Here is a 23,102-nt window from a genome sequence, read left to right on the forward strand (position 1 = left end):
CATAAAAATTGTGACCGAAAACAGAATTGACCCTAGTTCATTATATTCTCTGTAGAAACTATTGCGTCTTTGCGCCAAGAGTTTTGTAACCAAAGAGTTTCTTAATCTTCGTGGTGATGAACTGAAGAACTTTGCAGCCAACATCTTCCTTAAGTTGGTGTATTAGTCATGTACTAGGATTCGCACATCATAAGTTAGTCACGTATTGAGATTCGTGCATTAAAAGGAGAGATTGCAACTACTTCACAAGTCTAATTGGATATTGAGGTAAGAGTTCAACTGTAGGTTGGTATTAGATACTGAGATTCCTTTTACTTGTAACCAATTGTTTTAATAATAGTGGATTCTCGGAAGTAGTAGCCTTAAATTCACTCGGCGGAGTTTTGTTTCGATAGTTTTCCCCATTCGTAAACAAATTACTTGTGTCAAATTTATTTTCTGTTACATTTAACTTAGTTGGTGATTTGTTTGTACTATCATACTTATTGTATGTAATTGAATTTAATTAATTAACTTGGCAAATTAATTGATAATTTACCAAAGAGATCAATACATTTTTGGCCTATTGGTCTTCTTTTCCAGAAGGCATGCGTCCAAGTCACCTGCCGTGTCGTTCACAGTTTATGCCTTTCTAATGGCCCTTGACTATTAGATGGCCTATCTTGAACTTGGTGTATAGGAACGAAAGAGGTTGAGAGATAGGAATCAATGGACCTTCTTTCTTCTATTCTTGTCGTTTCAAATTTACTCTTTTTCTTGTTTAAAATCTCCTATGGAGTACTAGACAGCATAACTCCATCCCAGCGTTTAAGTGATGGTGACACCATAGTGTCCAGAGAAGGAAACTTTGTACTGGGTTTCTTCAGTCCTGGAAGTTCCAAGAATCGTTATGTGGGAATTTGGTACAAGAGCATCCCAGTTCAAACTGTTGTTTGGGTTGCAAACAGAGTTCCCCCAATCAACGATACTTCTGGGATTTTGATGGTAAACAGCACTGGAAATCTTAACATCATCCAGAATAATTCGGTTGTTTGGTCAGGTAGCACTTTGAAAGAAGCTTAGAGTCCATTGTTACAACTCCTGGATACTGGGAATCTTGTGGTAACAGACGGCAATTCAGAAGACTATTTGTGGCAAAGCTTTGACTATCCATCTGATACAATTTTACCAGGGATGAAACACGGTTGGGATTTGAAGAGAGGTCTCAACAGGCGCTTAATTGCATGGAAGAACTGGGATGACCCATCTCCTGGGAACTTTATCTTTGAGATGACACATCATAACTACCCAGAAGCTTATTTGTGGCAAGGCTCAACAATATACTTCCGTACTGGGCCTTGGAATGGCTATGGCTTCAGTGGTTTACCTGGACTCAAGCCAAATCCGGTGTATGACTTCGAATTTGTGTTCAATCAAGATGAGGCCTACTTTATGTTTACCCGGAAACAGTCACTTCTCTCAAGAGGACTTATCAACCAAACTAACTCTATGTTTCAATACTTCACAACGACACAACAAAGTTGGAAGCTTCATGCATATGTGCCAATGGACTACTGTGATACTTATGCCCTTTGTGGAGCCTATGCAAGATGTCTTGTTACCGACTCTCCAGTCTGCCAATGTTTAAACGGATTCAAACCCAAGTCACAACAAAGATGGGATTCGATGGATTGGTCCCAAGGATGTGTACGCAATAAACAATTGAGCTGCGAGGAGAAAAGCACGCATGGGTTTCTGACATTTTCTGGATTGAAACTCCCAGATACTACACACTCATGGTTGAACACAAAAATGAATCTCGAGGAATGCAGGGCAGAATGCTTGAATAACTGTTCTTGCATGGCTTATACAAACTCAGATATCAGAGAAGGTGCTGGCTGCGCCATCTGGTTTGGTGAACTAGTAGATATTAAACAGTTTCCGGCTGGTGGACAGGATCTATACATTCGGATGCACCCTTCAGAACTGGGTATGAGTTTGATTCTGTGAAAAATGATCATCAATTACTGTTTTCAATTGACTTTCAATTTTTTGTTTTTTAGAATTTAAACTATTTTTATCCATGGTAGACGGGATTAAGGAACACATTAGAAAATTAATCCTTCACAAGTGAACCAAAGCTCTGATTCCAAATAAAAATTACTTTTGATCCCTAATACAACTTAACCACCAATTTTAACCAATTATTTTGCATTAAGTGAAGTACTTGATTCATCAATATTCAAGCATGAAAATAAGCATAGATATACATTAAAGCATATGAACCACAAACACACATTAACAGTTGCGGAGCTACGTTGTCCGTGGTCCCCTAGATTTTTAATTTTCTTCTACTGTTAGGTTATGAGTCTGATAGCAACAGAAAAACTAAAAGGTTATGGGCCCCCAAGAAAAATATGACCCCCCACTTCTTTCTAGGAACTTTACTTACTACTTCGCCCAATAGATAACAACCCAAAGTCCTCGAAATAAAATACTAGCTGACTCTCCCAATTTTTCAAATAATTTGTTGTCAATTCAATAGACAGTAACCCACACTCTCAAAATAACATCTTTTACCACCTATTTTCAAACAAGATTTACTTTTTTCCCATCCTTCTCAACCTCAAGAAGCCACCTATGGGGTTCTCAATAGAGACCAGCCCCATGTTTCTTTCCTCTAATTGTTTATTGCTCTAATTCTTTAACTTGGAAACAAATAAATTCGTTTCATCTAGAAAAAAAAATATGACCATGTTTGCTTCAAGTTCTAGCTTCTCCTTGCTAATTTTTTTTTTTTTTAGCCTTCAAGAAAGTAATTGAACCTCAACATTTCAAGTTTGTTTGTTTCTTTAACACCACATGGGCATTTAGATTTATGCTTTGCTATATATATATGATAATGGTCATTTAGTTAATGAATATGCTTTGTTTATTAAGAATATGTTGTTCAATTTTTTGTATTGCTATATGATAATATATTATATCTCTCTCCCTATCATCATTTTTTTTTTAATTTGAAATTTGGTGCTGAATAATTCATTAAAAAAAAAAAAAAGGAAATTTCAATACTATGGATAACTAGTCACTAGCTCGTGCTATGCATGGGAACCTACTTGTTTGTGTAGTAAACTAAAATGATTTTATAAAATCTTAAATTGAGTAAGAAACTACATCATTGCATGAATTGTTCTTGTATAACTTCAATTTGTGTTACAATTTGATGAAGAAATCATTGCATGAACATACAATGACTTTCAAAAGATATTAAAGAATTAGATGAATTATTGCTTAAAAATTATTGGAAAAAAAAATATGACTACACAATAGAGAAATATAAGAGAAAGATGGTTAAATTCAAAAGAATAATTCATGACTATAAGCCTATAACTATTAAGAAGAATCAAAAGATTAAGAGCCTACAAATTATAGAAAATATATATGTGTGTGTGTGACTACACAACAAAGAAATATAAGAGCATGATGTGTTACCCTCAAAATAATAAATCATAGCTATAGTCATTGAAATTTGCCCAATAGTTTTAGATATTGCAAAAATATAACTCAAAAATTTAGAATCATAAGATTTTCTTCCTATAAATTATTAAAACAAAACAATATATATATATATATATATATGATTATACAATAGAGAAATATAAAAGAAAAATTGATTACCTTCAAAAGAATAATACATGGTATAATTGTTGAAATCTACTAAATATGTTCAAATATTGCGAAAACTAACACAAAAATTCAAATGTTAAAACTTCTAAAAAACCAAAAATATATGACTATTCAAAAGAGAAAAATAAGAAAAGGAAAAAAGTACATAAACCCATAAAGTAATAAGTTTTAAATTTTATTGAGCCTAAACTTTAAACAATGAAAAAATAATCATCTGTGAGGTTGTATTCCTAGCAACCCTGAAAGAAAAAGTAAAGGTGAAAAAAAACCATGAAATACCATCAAGCAATTAGTTTTAATGGGTTTAAACTATGTACCATGAAATAAAATAATCATAAACAATCATAGGTGCAGGATTTAGTTACCAAGATTAAATGGTTGTAAAACACAACCTTTCAACATTGATTTAGGGTTATGCCGAAGAATATCAGGCCCTTGCGTGGATGTTATTTATGGATGACTGTGCAAAACTGCAATTCATAGACTCTATTGTTAATAAGACAATCAAGTTCAAAATTGAAAGCCATTAGGTGGCCTTCATACAACAGAATTTGGTCTTGTTGAAGAATCAACTTCCTTACGAAGTTATATTTAGGGTTTTGGGTGGGAAGAGAGGAGTCCTATCATGAATCTAATTAATAAAATTAATAAATAAAATTAATCATAGTGAGGTGTAAATTTGTAAAGCTTGCAAAGCTAATGTGTCAAAATTTAGAAAGGTCACTAAAAAGTGAAAAAACTTAGGTTTTATATTATACTAGTAATGTATAGATTAAAGAGGACATAAAACAAATTCATACAATTCATTGTTAAATGAATAATTGATGTTTTGTGAGCTTGATCTAATCCGATAAACCCAACCCCACAGTTATTTTATCAACACAAAATCTCTTTCAACTTTTAGATGGATAAAGTAGACATAATAGAATTAATATAGACAAAACTTAGGACAATACATTAGGTGTCGTTCCTTAGGTTTCCCTCTTAAAAAATACACTTCCTTCCCATTAGAAAAAATCCACATAGTAGAATCTTAAAATGAGTACTTAAGGAACAACACCTAAGTATTGTACCTAAGTCTTGCTCATAAGTTTCGGGCAATTTTTCTCAAAAGAAAGTTTTGTGCAAGTCATCTAAGTAATTATATATAATAATAATACTCAATAAATAATTTTGTTTTAAAAAAATAATAATGATGTGGCAAGCTCTGGAGAGGTCAACAAGAAATCAAAAGTTTCGGTTTTATATATATAAACTTAAGCATAGTACTTTAGGTGTTGTTTCTTAAGTTCTCCTCTTAAGATTCAGCCATGTAGTTACTTAACTAAAAAAATACACTTCCTTCTTATGAGAAAAAATCCACATGACAGAATCTTAAAAGGGAAACCTAAGGAATAACACCTAAGTACTATACATAAGTCTTGTTCATAAAATATATATTGTCGACCAAACAAATGTTTAAAGTTTTGTGCAATTTTTCTTAAAAGAAAGAGTTATGTGCAAGTTATCTAAGTAATTAAATATAATAATAATACTCAATAAATAATTTTGTTTTTAAAAAATAATGATGATGTGGCAAGTTCTGGAGAAGTCAACAAAAAGTCAAAAGTTTTAGTTTTATATATATATATATATATATATGTGTGTGTGTGTGTGTGTGTGTGTGTGTTGGATTGGTGGTGCTTAAAATAATAGTTTGCAAAATTCTATATATGTATATAGTGAACTAGACCCTTTTTTGTATTTTCATTAATGTTTAAGTATATGACAATTTTTTTTTTTGAGAATACTATTTTTTAACACACACATATTAGGAGAGAGGAGAATGTTTTTTAAAGAAACTTACTGTGGTGTATATCTAAAAAAGTCTAACTCTTGGATACACAGCAAAGACTTTAAACCTCTTAAATTCATATTCATTTTTCCAATGTGGGATTAACCCACTTTTTTTTCTTTTGACAATTTATTAAGTTGATAATTTTGTATTTATAGATTTATGAATTATGATTATTTGATCAATATTGCAATTTGGTCCCCTCAAGTTAAAATTCCTGAATATACCCTTGCACATACATAGGAAAAAGCATTTGTTCACGGAGTGAAAAACCAAGGTAAACGTACTTTGTGGCCGACCCAAACTAATCAAATCAAATATGAAGGTTGTTGCGGTATATACTATACTTACTAGATCGACTTTATATGTACAAGCACATGAAGTGCACCCAATCTCCTCACTCCTGCTATCAACTTCATACCCATGCCTTGTCCTTCAGTCCCTTGGTACCACAAGTCAATCCATATACTATAAAACCAATATGTTACTCACTCCAAAGCTTCTTGAAGATTTGATGTAGTCTCTATGGTCTTAGTTGCAACTCCAACACAGGAAAGGTGATCTTTGTGTCAAAATGTGTCAACCTCTAAAGGATGTTCACTGGGAGAGGATTCGAAGACAAATATTAGACATCTCTAAGTTTTTCTATGTTTTACTGTGGTTGTCTTCCTTCTCAAAGGATTAGGGTTGACAAAGGTTTTTATACAAGTTGGGTTTAGGCTTAGTGTGGCTACCAAAGCAGCCCTGAGAGAAAATAACAGAATTTCCACAATGAGGTCTCAGTCAACTGAGTGTCTATGGAGAGTTTCTGTCTGAATCAACCATCTCACACAACCAAGCCTTCCACTCGATCGAGGTCTTTAGTCTTGCACAATGAGAAGATCCATTAACCTTTAGCCCTCATTACCACAATCACATTACTAGTACTAAACGAAAAAATTACAAGTAAATTTGTCATTGAATTAGCTCACACATGCCCAACTGACTTATAGTACATCTAGGGACTATAATCCATAATCTAATACTTCTACCAGAAAGAAACATAAAATTGTAAAAAAAATAAAACAATTACTTAACTACTGTCTGATCTAGGATCAATCCACAAATTAAACAAAAAGAAGAGGGTGGCGGTCATCATAACGGCATCAATCATTTCTAGATTGCTTCCTTTGGGGCTACTTTGGCGTTTCACTTGGAAGACAACAAATAGAAGACGTAAGTATACCCATCTATATATATATACACACACATTCATCATCCATCCTTGCTCATATTAAAGCTAGATTTTAAAGAAGCATGATAAACTGTACAGAGACTATAATTAAAAGCAGTTTATAAAAAGGTTATATATGGGTTGAATAGGTGAAAGAAAGAAAGAAGATGTAAACGTACCATTATTTAATTTCACAACGGTTGCTACATCAACAAACAAATTCTCTCCTGCAAATGTGATCGGGGCAGGTGGATTTGGTCCTGTTTATAAGGTAAAAAGGATTCTGATTTAATTACAGGTCAAAAAATTTACGGTGATACTATACAAATTTAGATGAAAAGATTCATCTTTAATTGATGATTTGTCGGGACGTCTATGTAACGGACAAGATATTGCCGTGAATAGGCTATCAAAGAATTCAAGACAAGGTCTTGAAGAGTTCAAGAATGAAGTTTTTCTCATTGCCAAACTTCAACATAAGAATCTTGTCAAGCTTTTAGGCTACTATGTTGAAGGAGATGAAAAAATGATAATCTATGAGTACATGCCGAACAAAAGCTTGGATTGTTACATTTTTGGTATGATTCTCTTGACCCTTTATGTATTTTAATTACTTTCAATCTTTTAAATGTTGCATGCCTGAGTGTCTTGTCTATTATGTATTTGAATAGAATCCTCCAATTGATTTTCAAAAGAAGTTCACAAAAAGAACAAAAAATAGACATAGATGCAATCATGGTAACAAGAGCAAAAATTTTATACAGAACAAAATGACAATCTGCTAGCATGGCCAAAGCGTTTTGACATTATTATTGGGATTGTGCGAGGACTTCTCTCTCTTCACCAGGACTCTAGACTTCAAGTCATCCACAGGGATTTGAAAGCAAGCAATATTTTATTAGATATCAACTTAAACCCAAAAATATCAGATTTTGGCTTAGCAAGAACTTTTGTAGGGGATGAAAGTGAAGTGAAGACAAATAGAGTTGTTGGAACATAGTAAGTAATATAAAATTGGTAATAGATTTTTTTTTTCAAATTGTAGCAAATATTTAATCAATGTGCTTTGACTCAAAGTACCCCTCATTCCCTTATAACATAGTGTAAAGGTAAGGTGATATGTTAAAGACGTATTGAAATTTAAGTTATCAATAACAACAATAATGATAATAAAGCTTATTTGATAATAAGCTTATTTGATGGTTTCATGCAGTGGCTACATATCTCCTGAGTATGTAGTTGATGGAAGAATTTCTGTGAAATCTGATGTGTTTTGCATGGGTGTGCTTATGTTAGAGATAGTGAGTGCCATAAAAATCAGAAATTTTTCTCACCCAAATCATCATCATAACCTTTTGGGACATGTAAGTGGAAAACTCTCTCTCTCTCTCTCTCTCTCTCTCTCTCTCTCTCTCTCCTTTTTGGTGGATTATGTGAGTATCTATATTGTAATTGCGCTAGGCATGGTTGCTATGGATGGAGGGCAGGGCCTTGGCACTATCGTATACATGTGTGGAGGATTCGCATTCAAGATCTCAAATCTTAAGATGTATTCAAGTTGGTTTGCTATGTGTCCAAAAGCTTCCTAAAGATAGGCCAAAAATGTCTTGTGTGTATTCTATGTTAACGAATGAGGAAGCAATTCTACCCCAATCTAAACAGCCTGGCTTCTTCATAGAAAGAAGTCCCAGCAATTCAGGTGTATTATTAAGAACTGAAGAATCTAACATAGAGAATGCAGTTACGATAACTATGCTGGAAGCTAGATAGGAAATTCATAAGTAGCTTGCCTGAGAAGTTATATGTGAAAGTTTTTTAGTATTTAGGGGTGCATTTGGGATTAGATTGCATCTTTTTGTTTTTAGATGTAAATTCTATTAATTGTTCATAGTTGCTACTTGCTTGGGTGTGTAAAACTAATGAGTTTTTCTGTATTTTCTTTAATGAAATGGTTGGAGCAGCCAATTCTTGTCTAAAATATAAATGATTGATACTCCTAAATATGGGCTTGTCTGCCTTTAAACCATAGATCCTATTGAAAGTGTACAAAGGTTTGAATCACAAAAGCAGAAGGTGCAGAACTAGAAGAAGCAGCAAATAAAGATAAAAATGAAGAGTGGATTAAGTGAAGAAGAATGATTCTATTCACATCAGCATATGATCTATACACTATTGGTATATAAACACGGTAAGACTGAGTTGATAAATTATATATCTATCCATATGTATATATATCTAAAAGCTGAAGTATATTATTTATTATTATTACGTTTTTGTTAAGTCACATCAGTAGCCATATGATCTACCTATTTCCGACACTATATCTCCATTTTATCTATTTTTCTCCTTATTAATTATTCACCTTACAATTATACTTCCTCTAACATTTTTTACTCACACTTACTATAGGGGCTCAAGCCTAAGTAACCAAGAACGGCCCACGTGACCAAGGCCTAACATTGTAGGGTTAGGACCAGTCCATTGATGAATGTGTAAAGGACCAACGACTAGCGTTCGAGGGAAACCATTGTGCTCGGCCCAGTTGGGCCCAATACTGACTAATAAACTGAGAGGTTATGTCGAGGGAGTGGACAAATTTAGGTCGGTAAACAAGCACAGTTAGTGCCTTTGGTAAATGAGCAGACAAGTGTTTTCCAAATACAGTCTTAGAGTTGGAAAACACTTCAAAAACGTGTTAATCAAGTAGTAGATTTCAGATTCACATTCCAAGGCACTTTTTCCATAGTATAACTCAAAATTCGGACTGGGCTATTTCTGGCAAAGGTGTAGAGAATCAAATTTCCCTTTAGCTATCAAAATTTCAGCTTAATTTGAATTTTGACTAAAGATATATGATCAAAATACCAAAGCTTGTTCTAATATGAAAAATCAATTTACTCTTATCCAAATCTCCTTTTTTTTAGGATTTTCCCCCATACATTTTTTTCTTTTTTTTTAAGCATCCCAGCCTCTATAAATAGAGGATGCATCTCAAAATTCAGCACACTTTTCACACTCTCGGATTTCCCTTCTTTCTGTCTAACTCTCCTCTCTATTATTTTCCCTCTTACGTTAAAGACATTCTGGAGGCTTTAGTCTTAAGAATTTCTTTTTTGTAAGTAAGGATTTTTAGGTTTCGAAGATAATTGCATAAATTTCTTTAAACCCTAAAATATCCCCTCAAAAAGAAGAGTGCGACCATGCAACAAGTTGTTTCTTCTTTACCCTTTTTTTATTCTGTTTCTCTTATTTTTATGATGCATGTTTAAATATTCTTCTAGTTTAATATTTAAATATTCATATCATGTACTGTTAATATACTTTTTGTTGAAACATGTTCTTGAGGTCTTTGTTATCATGACTTTTTTAGTTTCAAAAAACTACTCATCATTACAATTTTTCTCAATCAAAAAACGGATTTGCATCTTCATTAGATGAAGATCTGAATTTTTCTCAATAAAAAAATTAAAAAATAAATAAATAAAACTTATTTGCATCTTCATTAAATGCAGATCTGAATTTTTTTTTAAACAAAAATTGATTTGTATCTTCCTAGATATAAATCTAAATTTTTTTAAAATACAAAAAAATTGAACTATATTTTCTTTAAATGTAGATCTGATTTTTTTTTTAACAAAGCAGATTTTTAGATTAAAAAAAAAAAAAGGTCATGAGTAGTCTTGTTGGTTTTGTTTGATGCATGTAGCATAGGTTTATATTATGAATCAGCCCTCTTCTAAAAATCTTTGTCTTATTTTCTTTCGTATAAAAAACAGATCTGACTTTTCTAATTCTCTACAAATCTAAATTTTCTCATAAAATAAAAAAATAAAAATAGATCTGATTCTTTTTAATGCAAACCAAAAACAAGTTTTTTTAGTTCTCAAAAAACAGATTTGATCTTTTTAAATCAAAAGATTTGTTTCATTTAATCAACACAGATTTGGATTTTTTTTCTCCAAAAACTTTTTTTTTTCTACACATACAAAAATAGATATGATTTTTTTAAACCAAATTCAATTTTTTTTCACAACACAGATCTGAATTTTTAACAAAGAAGAGGGTATATTCATAAACAGACTTATGTGATTTATTTTATTTTCATGTGCACAACATATCATTCGTGTCATACATAAAAATGGTACATTGGTCACAAGAGTCTAGAAGACCAGACTCTATCTGAGCGGAATAGGTGCCTAATTCCTATTCCAGAACCTAGCCTCTGAATCTAGTTATTTTGGATAGGTAGATCTATGCCTTATCTTTATTATTGTTTTGGGTAGATTGTAACTAGGATAAAAAGCCATGTAATTATTTAGTAGTTTGTAACTAGGACCCAAAGCCATGTAATTTTCAATTTATCAAACATGTACTTTTTTTATTCAATCAATGATAGAGGAACAATTCAATCATGTATTTTGTATATTTTTATTTTTTTCTTATTTTTTTGTATAAAAAATAAGTAGTGACTCCACACCACTTATCCAAAAAGAGAGTTGCCCTAAAAAGCACTCCAAAAATCTCTCTTTTTTTAGAGGCACTTTCAAGGTCTCTCACAACAAATTTGATAATAGTTGTGTAAAATGTTGTGATAATTGCTCTTTTTTATCTTGTTTGTGTTATTTTTTAGGTTATAACTATGAAATATATTAATTTTAGAAATTAATACACCTACTAAAGAATAACTATTACAACCCTTTTAGAGAAGAATGGTTATTTTAAATATTAGCTATTCATAAGGAATGATTATTTCCTATAATAAAAACATAATCAAAATATTTAATAGCTAACCCATAGGAATAGCTCTTATATTATAATGTCTATTACAATGTACCAAATATACCCTAAAATTTTTGTATGTTTGCTTTGGACAAGACGCTGAAAAAGAAGGGAATATGTTATGACATCTTCAGTTGATGGTTCGAACCCTTGTACTATCTACTCATCAAAAAATAAGAAGGAAGAATATGCAGGTTTCATTTGAATTTAAACTAGTAGTAGTAGTATAATAATAATAATAATAATAATAATAATAATAATAACAACAACAACTGTGGGGACCCGAGGATTGAAGATGAGAAGGGTAGTTGTAGCTTTCAATTGTTCATCCGGAAGGAGTGTTCGTGGTCCGAGGAGTGACGTGTTCTGAAGATGGTATGAGAAATGACGGGGCATCCTTAGGAGATATAAGGGATGGATCAAGGTGTCTCATGGGTTGAGTGGGGTTTTCAATAGGAACTTTCTTCTAAAGGTCTCACTTGATCCTCCATATTAAAGGGTGGGTAACAGCTTTATCAACTGCATTAACGAGGAAGTGACCTGAACAGTAGATCCACAGCTCAGCAGCTCATTCCACCACCTTCACTAAGAGTCTAAAAGGACAGGTATCTTAAGGAGATTCGAGAATATTACAGATGGAGAGATGGGATGCAAGAGGCCATGAAATATATAAAGGAAAGAGACTCTCAAATAGAGAGGACCAGCAATAATTAAGAAGAAATCACATAGAGAATTGGAGCTAAGAGAAGAGTGAACAGTATCTATAAACCCTCAAGAACAATTGTCATCGGGCAATGTTGTAAAGAACCCTTCATATATTAAATCATTGAGCATTTAGTCTTTCTTTCCCTAGTTTTGTCCTCGGACGAAGTCCACACTTGTGCGTCCCACTCTCTATACAAATCTTTATTGTTTTAAGCCAGATTTAGGAACTCTAACTTCACTATTCTTGGTGGGCCTAGTTCGCCTAAATTCGTGTTCTTACAATAATAATAATAATAATAATAATAATAATAATAATAATAATTGAAAGTTCTCAGTATGATTCTCTTATAAAGTCTAAGTCTCATGGAATTTTGTTTTTAGTTTTTCATTCCATTGTGTATGCACATGCATTTTATGATTATCTACCCACACAATTATTAGAAGGTGTGCTTAGTTCGTATGCTTTTTTAAAAGTCGTTATTCAAAATATTCTATTATATTAAATTTTGAAAAGTAACAATTCTTCAAAATCTTCATGACTTAGAGCATCAGTATCCAGTTTCTTAAATGCTATATGTGGGCATATTTTAGCACCAAAGCACCAAAAAGCCCATTACTTGATCTTCCAATTGTAAAAAATTTTACAATTGTGCTAAAGTATCATCGTAAATATATGATGGTATTGTAACAAGCTTCTATAATTTTTTAGTATATTTTATTCTCTCTCTCTTCTCTCTCCTTCTATATAAATTACTTCTCTCTCTCTCTCTCTCTATATTTATTACTTTTATTTTATTGTATAATTTTTAATTTTTAATATATTATATTTTAAAATAAAAGTTGGGATGTTGAGTGTATTGTAAAATAAAAGTTGGGATCATAAATCTCATTTTCTATTCTATTGAAAAACTGTATCTATGTAGCAGGATGTTGGAGACTATGAATGTGTTTGTGTTTTTATAACATTAACAAGCAGTCGATATGTCCGAGTGGTTAAGGAGACAGACTTGAAATCTGTTGGGCTTCGCCCGCGCAGGTTCGAACCCTGCTGTCGACGGTTTTTTTATTTAAAAATTAATGCAATTCTCCTTTTACTTTGATTTTTTCTTTAAAAAAAAAAAAAAATGCAATTTTCACTTTTATATTTTCTAGGTTAGTTCTTCTGCAGTGATAATCAATTCAACAAATTGTTGCAATTTTGTTAGTTTCCTAGTTAACAAACCAAACCGATATATCTATCTCTATTCTTTCTCTAATCAAATCCAAATCAGTCTCAAGTATCACCATTTTTCAATTTATTCATACAAACGTACTCTTTGTTCCGAATTATGATATATATACAAGCATGATATCATAATTTTCTTTATTTGTTTCATTTCATCAAGTTTAAAAATTATTGCAAATTGTGTTAGTTTACTAGCAGCTATGATTGAACTAAAGGACCGTTTCCCTCCAACCAAATCCAAATTTGTATATGTTACATTATCTTCTTCTTCTTCTTCTTCTTCTTCTTCTTCTTCTTCTATATATATAGAACAATATAATGCTAACATGTTGCTTCTGCTCTATGATAACTGGTCTTTATTATCAAATCAAAACAACAATTAATTTTTTTTTGTACATAGGTTTTGAATCCTAGATTTCTTATTTAATAATAAAATACTACTAGTTGAACTAACTGGAACTTACATATTATTACCTTAATTCTTCAATTTACTCTAAGATTCATACAAATTTACCAAGTTTAACTTCTAAATATAATATTATAAATAAATAAATAAAAGAACAAAAGACCCTTTTTGTTTGGGGATGACAATATGACACAAACCGTGAACACAACACGAAATTAGTAGATTTTGATTTAGGCTTAATGGGTTCGTGTTAGATTTGGGTTAACATGAATTGATTTGTTTTGTTAAATAGGCTAATTCAAGTTTGACATGTGAAACTTGTTCAAACCCATCTAACATGTTTAACGGAAGTTCAATTTTACCAGTTTATTTTAATAAAAAAAATTATAGTTGTAATTATTTTTTAATTGTTGGTTACTTTGTTGAGAAGTGTTACGTCCATGATATTTTCACAACAAATTATAGGTGGTTAGTTATTATTGGTTCAAATTTGAACCTACCACTGAGATTATTTTTTTTCCTCAACTATAACCAGTAATAATCTGCTACTTAGAATTTGTTGTGAAAATGTAGTGAAAGTGTTGTAGACATAGTATTTTTCTACTTTGTTTGGAATCTAGTTAGAGCATCAACATCATCTATGCTAAAAAAAATGTCATTTTGACATACTAAAAAGTTACTTTATCACACAACTTTATAATACACCCTACATCATATCTCTTATTTTAACACATCACCCATCAAAATGGCTTTAAAGCACCAAAACTACAACCAACAAAACGCCCAAAACCCATCTGAAAAAAAAAAATCACCACCCATGGAGCACCCAAAACCAACTAAAACTACACCTAAAACTAGTTAAAACTACAACCACAAACTGCCGAAACCCAATTTCACTGACCATCGAAACCAACTACAACCCGATAACTTGGTACCCAAAACCAACCAAAACTCAAGACCAGACACCACCACCAAAAACCCACTGCCAAAGAAGGATGAGAGGTAGAGATCAATATCCAACTCCACTAATCACCGAAACCAACCACAAATATGACACCCAAAACCAACCGAAACTCAAGATTAACACCGCCACCAAAAACCCATGGCAGAGAGAGAGAGAGAGAGAGAGATAGAGAGATGATTTAAAATTAAATAAAAAAATGAGCACATATACCATACTATCTCATTTTTAGAATGTTACTATAACTTCATGAGATTTGGCATATTTGATGGAGGTTGTTTTTAGATATTTGGTGTGCTAAATGCTAAAATTTTAGTATTTAGCACATTTGATGCTAATTCTCTAATACACTAAGAGCATTCTCATTAGGAGTTGCAAAAATATGTTATTTTGACATCTCAAAAATACTACTTTATTATTTTAACATACCATTTTACAATTCAATGTACATCAAATCTTCTATTCTTCAATTCTATACATTAAATTAATATATACAAATATTAAAATAATATTTAAAAAACCAACCATATATAAAAATACAAAATAAAAAACCCACCACCCCCGCCACCCCACATCCCACCTCACTAGTCACCACCGTGAATAAAAAAATTGCAACATGCTACAGTGCGGTTTCATCATGTTGCAAAATTTTTTGAGATTTGGAACATCTCACGAAGCATGGATATTGGTTTTTGGTGTGCCAAATACCGAAAATTTGGTTTTTGATACACCTGATGCGGATGCTCTAAACATTCTATAAGATTTGAGAATTACTAACAAGATTTTTGTGTCAAGTAAATGTATTAAACCTGGCTACATGATCTATTTATCAATCATAGGTTATGTTTACCTTGACAATACTTGTTTATTAAACAAGTTATGCGTGTGTGTATGTGTTTCTCAAAAAAAAAAAAAAAAAACAAGTTATGGGAGTCATGTCATGTCAATCTATATAATTGAAGACTCATAAATCAGCATGACATGAAAATGAATTGCCACTCTCAATTTTATTTTATTTTTATTTTATTTTGAAATAATTACAAGTGCTGCTAACTCCGCAGTTGAATCCTTTCTTTATTATACCCCCAAGGACTCAAGCACTTTGCACATGAGGAAGAGGTACCAATTTAGTTACGGAATTTCCACCCTTAATTTTTGGGATAGCTTTCTAAATTTGTCATTTTGTACTCCACCTTAGCTTTATAAAGGAGACACTATGAATACCATCAAGCCATCAACGTAACACTTATGTACTGCTCTTTTTTCTTTTTCTTTTTATAGGAACTTATGTACTGCTTTATTTATTTTAATCTTTTTTGGATTATTCCTTTTATTATTATTATTATTTTAATTTATAAGGATTCGTTAGTTCTTAATCACTTACTCATTCTTTTTTTAAAGAGAAACTTGGAATATATTAACTGAAATAAGAGTATAGTGGAGGACAAAATGAAAAATTACAATCACACTCAACATAAAAGCTACAAAGTCTGGTATAGTTGACCAAACTTATATTTCTACGAAAGAAATCTATAATTTAAATTTTTATCTCTATATATATTAAGAGAATTCACAGAGTATCTGCGGGGGGTAAAAATGCTTAAAGGCACGTTTGGGCCTTGGGCCTGGTTAGTTGGTATAAGTCTGTTCAATCAGAGTCTTCTGAGCTCACAAGTTAGTCTGCACTATAATGGTCCGAGGAGTAGTCCGAGGTGGAGTATCTCCTCGGACAAGCCCAGTAAAGGCCATGGAACTTGCTAAAGGGCTTAGAAACTGAATTCTAGATGGTCTGTTGGGTAAATGCGTGATCCAAGCACCCGTTAGAAGCAGGAACGTGGGAGAAATATCTGGGGAAAAAGTTGCTACCACCGCATTAAAGGCCCTGCATCTACCTCTCTGGCTTCATTAATGGGAAAATGATCTGAATAGTAGTATTCAGCTTTCTAGCTATTATTTGAAGACTTTAAGAAGGTGGTGGATGGGACAAGTATCTAGGGGGAGGATCTGTGTTACACGTGGATGAAACATGGAAGAAGAAGAAGAAGAAGAAGGATATAAGAAGATGAGAGAGGAAAGAAGTGGGGGATCTTGATCTTTTTGGAAACTAAAAAATTGTAATATTTTGCTTAGAGAAAGAAAGACTATACAAATTGTCATCGGCTTACATCTGAGGAGGGTTTTTTGTCACATTCATCTATTACTTGCATAGACTGAGCTTGTTTATCAACTTTTCAATATCCTTAACCTAGGTTTCAAACTCATACTCTACAAATTTCATTGTATAAGGCTCTTTGGGCCTGAGCCTATCACTCGTTTTGGGTCCGGGTACTGATTGTACACTTACAATTGGCGCCGTCTATGGGAAATCCAGTGTTGAAAGGAATTGGAACGTGATGGCAGGCTTAGGTTCGCGTCATGCAGAGTCTCAAGGATCCCAGCGCGAAGATTAGTTTGAGCGTCTCGAGCGTCAGAGGGATCGAAAGGGAAGTATGCATACACCACACCCTGATGCAAGCCACTCACGTGGTGGGAGCAGGGCCACTCATGAGGATGATGCTGAGACCATGCAGAGGGAGATTGACCACCTCAAGAAGAAGCTACACTGTGTTAGATGAAGGCAGGCTTCACCTCTGTCTAATCCTTCCTCTAGGGGGTCACGGGGAAGCAGTTACAGTTCAAGTTCCAGGACTCCCCCTAGCGAAACCTCCTCTTACGAGAAGAATGAGCTTCCAAGTCATAAGCATAAGAAGTTTCCCTCCAGGGGCTTGGGGAACGATGCTATGAGCCAAGTGTTGCACCAACTCTCCAAGCCCTTTTTCTCACGCAAGATCGAGAAGGGAAGGCTCCCACTACAGTTCACTCAGCCCACTTTCACCATCTATAATGGCAGGATAGACCCAGTCGAACACGTGAGCCATTTTAATCAGAGGATGGCTGTACATTCTCAGAACGAACCCTTGATGTGCAAAGTCTTTCCCTCTAGCCTGGGACCTGTTGCTATGAGATGGTTTAACGGACTAAAGCCGTGGTCTGTCGATTCTTTCATGGAACTCACTAGGGCATTCGCATCTCAATTCATTACATGCAGCAGAGTCCCTCGGCCTTTGGACTCATTGTTATCTATGGCCATGAGGGAGGGTGAGACTTTGAAAGTATATTCTGACAGGTACTGGGAGATGTTTAACGAATCGATGGAGATTTTGATGAAGTGGCGATTAACACTTTCAAAGTGGGCCTCCCAACTGATCATGATTTAAGGAAATCTCTGACCAAAAAGCCCGTACAGAGTGTACGTCGCCTCATAGATCGCATCGACGAGTACAAAAGGGTTGAGGAAGATCAACAACAAGGTAAGGGTAAGGCGAAGGTTATCCCGCTAGAGAGAAGAGATTTCAGGTCGGACAGGTACCATAACAACAAGATGAGGAGAGATTTCTCTGGGCAATCTGGTTCAGCCAATCCTTAAGTAGTGAATACCGTATTTCGAGAACCAGTGCACCAACTGCTGGAGAAAGTCCGTAAGGAACCCTACTTCAAGTGGCCCAGTAAGATGGCGGGGGACCCTACAAAACGAAATCAAAACCTCTTTTGTCAATATCATCAGGATGTGGATCATATCACCGAGAATTGTCGGACCCTTTGGAACCATTTAGAGCAGCTTGTTAGCGAGGGAAAGAAGCAGCACTTGTATCAACCCAACGGACAAGGAAATCGTTCAGGTTCAAACAATCAGAAGAACAACTCATCTTGGCCGCCCTTAAGAACGATTAATGTCATCTTCGCTGCACCGGGCAGGACGGGTTCTTTTCTCACAAGGGTGATGGCAGTGTCACATTCCCAGGCCGAGGAGTCTGGCTCGAGGTCGAAGAGGATCAAAGGGAGTACGCCTATCTTGGGATTTTTCGATGAAGATAAGGTTAGGACCATTCAACCACACCATGATGCCTTGGTGGTCACATTGAGGATAAGGAATTATGACGTCAAGAGGGTGATGGTCGATCAAGGTAGCGGTGCGGATATTATGTACCCTAACTTATTAAAAAGGCTTAAGTTAGGTCTGGAGGATCTCACTCCATACGACTTGTCGTTGATAAGTTTCGAAGGGAAGGCTGTTATACCAAAGGGACAAATTCGATTGCCCGTACAGTCTGGCTCGAAAACAGTTAATGTGGATTTCATTGTGGTTGACGCATATTCTCCATACATGGCCATCGTCGCCAAGCCTTGGCTGCATGCTTTGGGTGCTGTCTTCTCGACTTTACATGTTAAAGTGAAGTTTCCCTTGGGTGGATTGATTGAAGAAATTCTTGGTAACCAATCAGTTGCAAGGCAATGCATATCGGCCACAGTACTGCATCAAGCCAAATCAAAGTCCTCGGCCTTGGCTATGGAAGACTTATAGCAATTAACAGCTCTGGATGCGCCCGGTGCGGTGACAGTAGAAGAGGCCACGTGTGAAGATTTGGAAAAATTTCTCATAACTGATGACCTCGAAAGGTTCTTTCAAGTTGGGATACAGTTACCACACCAAGAGAAGATGGAATTGGTGATGTTTTTGAAAAACAATATCGACGTTTTTGCTTGGGATCCCTATGAGGCTTCGGGGGTTGACCCAAGCTTCATTTGCCATCATTTGAACGTCAACCCTGCCGTTGTTCTCAGGGGGCAACCACCTCGGCATTCTTCGAAAGAGCATTCCGAGGCTGTTAAGGAAGAGGTGCTCAAACTCAAAATGGCTGGGGCTATTAAAGAAGTTTTCTACCCAGAATGGTTGGCGCACACGATCGTAGTAAAAAAGAAGAGCAAAAAGTGGAGAGTATGCGTGGACTTTACATACGTAAACAAAGCCTGCCCAAAAGACTCGTTCCCAGTGCCTCGCATCGATCAGCTAGTGGATGCTACAGTCGGGCATCCTCAGATGAGTTTTTTGGATGCCTTCCAGGGTTATCACTAGATACCATTGGCATTAGGTGATCAGGAGAAGACCTTTCAGCTGGGGAATAACGATGGCAGCTTGGAAAGAAGCCTGGATCTGGTGGAGGAACGATGAGAGGCCGCCATAGTCCAAATGGCTTATTATCAGCAGAAGCTCAAATGAGGATATGATGCTCATGTGAAGCTGAGGCCACTTGCGCCTGGGGATTCGGTGTTAAGGAAAGTCATAGGTACTGCCAAAAATCTAGCATGGGGAAAGCTAGCACCAAATTGGGAAGGACCATATCGGATCATTTCTGTAGCGGGCATAGGGTCATATCGCTTAACTGATCTAGATGAAAAAATTGTACAACGCCCTTGGAATGTAAACAACCTACAAAGGTATTATTATTAACTATTTCTAAGTATCATTATGCATGGTCCTCAGACCACATGCCTTGTAGAAATTGATATCCTATTGTTTGTTAAACAGAACCTTAGTTATGTCAGGTCCTTAGACCTTCTACTTTAGGAAAATTAACATTTCAATTTACTATTTCTAAGTATCAAACATAAACTTGTTCATGCATGGTCCTCAGACCACATGTCTTGTAGAAATTGATATCCTATTGTTTATTAAACAGAACCTTAGTTATGTCGGGTCCTCAGACCTTCTACTTTGGGGAAATTAACGTTTCAATTTACTATTTCTAATTATCAAACAGAAATTTGGTCATGCATGGTCCTCAGACCATGTGCTTTGTGGAAATTGATATCATATTGTTTGTTAAACAGAACCTTAGTTATGTCGAGTCCTCAAACCTTCTTCTTTTGGGAAAATTAACATTTCAATTTACTATTTCTAAGTATCAAACAGAAACTTGGTCATGCATGGTCCTCAGACCACATACCTTGTGGAAATTGATATCCTATTGTTTGTTAAACAGAACCTTAGTTATGTCAGGTCCTCAGACCTTCTACTTTGGGGAAATTAACATTTTAATTTACTATTTCTAAGTATCAAATAGAAACTTGTCATGTATGGTCCTCGAACCACATGCCTTATGGAAATTGATATTCTATTGTTTGTTAAACAGAACCTTAGTTATGTCAAGTTCTCAAACCTTCTACTTTGGGGAAATTAAAATTTCAATTCACTATTTTTAAATATCAAACAGAAACTTGGTCATGTATGGTTTTCGGACCACATACCTGGTAGAAATTGATGTTCTATTGACTGTTAAACAGAACTTTAGTTATGTCGGGTCCTCAGACCCTCTAGTTTGGTAAAATTAGTAGAAACCATACGACATGAGTGTTGATGCGTTCATGAGCCATGGTAAGTTTGATGGATTGCTTTATGCTCCAACTAAATGCTAAAGTTCAGTTTTAAATTGTGTATTGCTGTATTACATGTATTATGGTTTTAAGGCATGATTTGCATATATACACCAAGTGTATGTGCTTTTATTTGAAGTTACTGCTAATCGAAATGTTGTAATGACATTAGTATTGTTGTACTGAAGGTTGAAAGCCAGTCAAAAATAAAATCTTCTAAATTTCTCATTAATTTTTGTCAATGAATACATCGGAGATAAAATTTTGAAACAAAAATAATAAAAAAAGGGTAAAAATTAAAGTCCTAATACCAAAAAAAAATACAAAAAAAATAAAAATTATCACAAAAAAGAGAAGGGAGTCCCAAGTAACCTGAGCCTTAAGCCTTGGAAGGGGGGTTTTGCTCGAAAGTGCTGGCAGCCTCTTTTGGTTTGTTGTCCTCCTCTATTCATTTCAGCTCTGCTTCGAATAAGGTCTGGACTTGTTTCCCTTTATCTCTGGCCACTAGTGGAGGGACATTGGGTCGGCATTCTAGCTTGTAGGCTTCTCGGCTCCGTCGCCGTATTCCTTCTCTTTGTCAGAACCAGCGGGTTCTTTAGGAGTTGGAATGGGCAGTGGAATCATGGATGGATGCGTTAAAGGCACTGTCTCAGGGGTAGGTGCGACAGGAGGAAGCTCTTCGAGCACCTGGATGTCCTGGGGAAGCCAAATGTTTTCAGGCTTCCTCAACTCGGAAGTTGTGGAAATCCTTGCCACATTTAGAGCTTCCGCCCATACTTGTTGGCAATATTCCCGGCACAACTCAATGAACTCCTCTATCAGTTGGTTTTCTGTCGCCTCCACCCCTTCTTTGTAAGCAGCCTTCTTCATGGCCTCCATGCTATCCTTGAAGGTACGAGTCTCTTCCCTCATCCTAGCAAGCTCCTTCTTCAAGTCGGAATTTTCTTGCTGGGCTTTAGACAAGTCCTCGTCCTTCTAACGCAGAAGCTTGCGTTGCCTCTCCACCTGGGTTTTCATTGTCTTCAGGCTAGCCTTAGCACCGCCCCTCTCCCTCTTCTACTTTGCCAGCTACTTGTTTAGGTTCTCGTTCTCTACAAGAGCCTGGCCTAGGGACTTCTCGGTCTCCTACCGGACCTCAAGCTCAGCTGCAACTTTCTTCCGAGAGTCTTCCACCCACTTCTCAGCAGCAAAGACTTCCTAGATGGCTTGCGTTAAATATTAAAATAAATGCATTATTGTTAAGGCAAATTCAAAGTACAGGAGAACGATTTTTTCGTTAAAATGTAGTGAAAACAGTAATGTGGGGGTAAACACGAGATACTCACCAGAGCTAAGTCCCTTTTGAGTGAAAGGAAAAGATGTGGTTGGTTCATCTTGTCCAGGGCGTCCATATCCTTGGGCAAAAGAAGAGGCCATTCCAGAGACTCGGCTAGGTGGTGAGCGTGACCTTGCTGGAACGCCCTGATGCTGGATTAGCAAGAGATTGGTGCCCCATCCAACTTCAGCTCGGGAGACCAATTGGCCGGTGTACGATGTATCTCGGCCAAATCCCGGTTCTCCCCACTTTCCACTGAAAAGGCACGTCCCTTGCCTTTGCCAGTTTTCTGTTGTTGTTGTTGTTGTTTTAGCGTCTTCTGCCTCTCCACCTCTGCCTCCTCAGCCTCATTTTTCCTCTTCTTCTTAGGCTCCGGAATGGGAAGTTTAAGGTCAGAGGGAGGAGGGGTGGTGGCAGAGGAGGAGGAATCTGGGACTCACCCGCGTCCTTTTTGGAGGCTTTCGTGCCCCTCTTCGACATCAGCGTCCTTAGAGTGGACATGTCGTCTTCTTCGGAGCTGGAGTCAGGCTGTGCAATTATTAAACCTTGTATGCCCAAAGTTTTGGCGGGTACGAGCTTTTCGTTCGAGAGGATGAAGAGTTGATCCTCTCGAGGCCTCTCAGCTTCTTCAAGGCGAAACTGGTCAATCTCCTCGTCCAACGATTGTTACGAGGATGCAGGCTCTTCTCGGACGGCGGTTGTTTGGGAATGTGCCGAGAGAGGAATTGCCACGATAGGGCGAGAGT

General features: G+C 35.4%; 1 non-coding gene and 1 pseudogene across 1 annotated transcript; both read left to right on the top strand.

The window, feature by feature from the left end:
* Positions 1-646: 646 nt before the first annotated feature.
* On the top strand, positions 647-8,670 carry LOC142620890 (G-type lectin S-receptor-like serine/threonine-protein kinase At4g27290; annotated as a pseudogene).
* A 4,502-nt stretch (positions 8,671-13,172) lies between these two features.
* TRNAS-UGA (transfer RNA serine (anticodon UGA)) lies at positions 13,173-13,254 on the top strand. The gene has a single exon. It is a non-coding gene; the product is annotated as a tRNA-Ser (tRNA).
* Positions 13,255-23,102: the final 9,848 nt, after the last annotated feature.

The sequence above is a fragment of the Castanea sativa genome, chromosome 12 (genome assembly GCF_040712315.1).
Source record: "Castanea sativa cultivar Marrone di Chiusa Pesio chromosome 12, ASM4071231v1".
Classification (NCBI taxonomy): domain Eukaryota; kingdom Viridiplantae; phylum Streptophyta; class Magnoliopsida; order Fagales; family Fagaceae; genus Castanea; species Castanea sativa.